General features: G+C 37.1%; 1 long non-coding RNA gene across 1 annotated transcript; it reads left to right on the top strand.

The window, feature by feature from the left end:
• The first annotated feature begins 232 nt into the window (after positions 1 to 232).
• On the top strand, positions 233 to 1,733 carry LOC148981703 (uncharacterized). The gene is made up of 2 exons (XR_016168307.1): positions 233 to 753; positions 1,287 to 1,733. It is a non-coding gene; the product is annotated as an uncharacterized LOC148981703 (long non-coding RNA).
• Positions 1,734 to 2,093: the final 360 nt, after the last annotated feature.

Below are 2,093 nucleotides of genomic sequence, written 5' to 3'. Positions count from 1 at the left end.
AGGGCGCCTAAAACGTCAAATATTGAAGCATGGTCAAAGATGACGCCTTGGGGTGAGAATGTGTTGTCTGACAATGATCATTTAAAGAAAACCTATTATGCCCATTTTTTACGAGGTAAGTCTCTGATGTCCCCATGGTGTAAAGTTTTAGCTCATAATACCCCACTGATCATTTTTTAGCATGTTAAAATTGCTTTTGGGGGGTGAGCAAAAACACATGAATAAGCTTTCAAGAAGAGGGCGGAGCTTCAAGACCTCATCCGGCATAGCGGCAACAACAGAAGTCAATTGCACACACTGAAAATGTCAGAAACTGTCAGTAGCGGTGTTCAGCCTTATATCTTCGAACCGGAGTCGGACAATGATGGAAACACTCAAGAAGAAGTGACTACATGTAGAATGCAACAGGACATTTCTGAATGGTTAAATGAGGAATTTATGTGATTGGCGTGTAGCCCACATAAACTGTACAGGACTGAGATAGTTGCTGTGATTCTCCATTCCCCTAGATGGCGCTGCTTCACGTTTTATTGTCTGAGTCACTCTGTTGCACAGCTAAAGAAGAATTTATTTTTTTTCCTACCCTCTCGTAGTGCATCGAGAGATGAAGACGGAGTGAGATAAATATAGTAAAGCAGATCGCTTAACACACAGAATAAATAATTTTCAATGTTGTAAAAGCTTAAAGAAGTTTTAGTTATTGTAAACTGCCGATTGCACTTTTGTTTTCCTTGCTTGTTTTAAGAATCTTCGGTGAGTACATCAGAAGTGAGATTTTCTGCTAGCATTTCATTTTAAGTTGATTTAAAAATATGAAACTATAATATATTATGTGCACTTTGTTACTTTGTTATTCCTGTTATGTCTTTTGACAATGAAACAAAGCCAGTCGGAGATAATTGATATGTTTATCTTCACTTCGACTGTTGTTATTTGAAACGCCATTTTGTATGCGTTATTGTGAGATGGCGTAACGTGAATTCATGTATGTTTATTTAGCTACGAGGTTTTGAGCCAGCATAAGGGATGTTTGTAACACATTTTTGCCTTCCTATTCGTAGCTATATGATAATGAGAAAAAAACTTTCTGTAAAATAAGCATTTTGCACTATTCACAAATATTCTTACTGACTGTTCTAAGTCATATTTGAGGTGACATGTTACAAAGTGCATTGTGTTCATGTTTAAACTGAGTGATTTAGAATTTGAGTTGTATTGATTTTGAATGATTAGTGATGAAGCCATATACAGCTACTAATTCGATATTTTGCATTTGCTGTATGCAGACTGGTTTTTTGTGTGTGTGCATATTTTGCCACTGTTGAGAGAGAGAGAGAGATTCTACGGCGAGCCAGCGATCCTGTGATTCAGCGATTCAGTGATTCTGGAGTGTGACCGTAACCAGTGGCCATCAACTCACCAAGTGGATGGACCGCACATTTTCGGATACGTCATACAGATAAGATTTAAAGAGATCTCCAACGTTATCACACACTGCCGGTAGTGATTTGAAACAAGGCCTTTTGACAAACCACATTGGAACTGAATTGATTGGAACTGAAACTCAACTGAGTTGAACATTGAACTATTTGACTGGACTGATTTTTTTTCTTTTCTTTTAACTGACTGACTATTTTGGGGAAATTTGTTATTATTGTTTCTTTTGTGTGTTTCACAATCCATCTGGAATGTTAAAATAAATGTTTTGATACTGCGTTTGCTATTCAAACAGAGGTCGTAGCCAATTCATTTCAAGAGCCGAACCTAATTCTGGTTTCTAATAACTTAAATATCACTAAAATAGGTCACTGTGGTATACTAATTGATGTTTTAAGTAACTCTTGTTACAGGCGCAAACCAAGACACTTTTTTCCCTCTAAGAAAACATGAGGGGTTTTGTCATAGATTTCAGCAGAAGGCCTTTGATCAAATGATAGGCTTGCTCCAAGAGCTGATTTGCATGTGAACGTATTTTAAGATTCGTCAATTTTTTATAATGACTCTTAAGTGCATTGGTACATCCCAAAATTACAACATTTGTAATACCTCTTTGGTGCAGACATTGTACAGGTCCAGCTGCTACAGTGAGGATA

The sequence above is a fragment of the Pimephales promelas genome, chromosome 4 (genome assembly GCF_988280905.1).
Source record: "Pimephales promelas chromosome 4, fPimPro1.hap1.1, whole genome shotgun sequence".
Lineage (NCBI taxonomy): Eukaryota > Metazoa > Chordata > Actinopteri > Cypriniformes > Leuciscidae > Pimephales > Pimephales promelas.
This window is presented reverse-complemented; position numbering and strand designations above follow the sequence as displayed.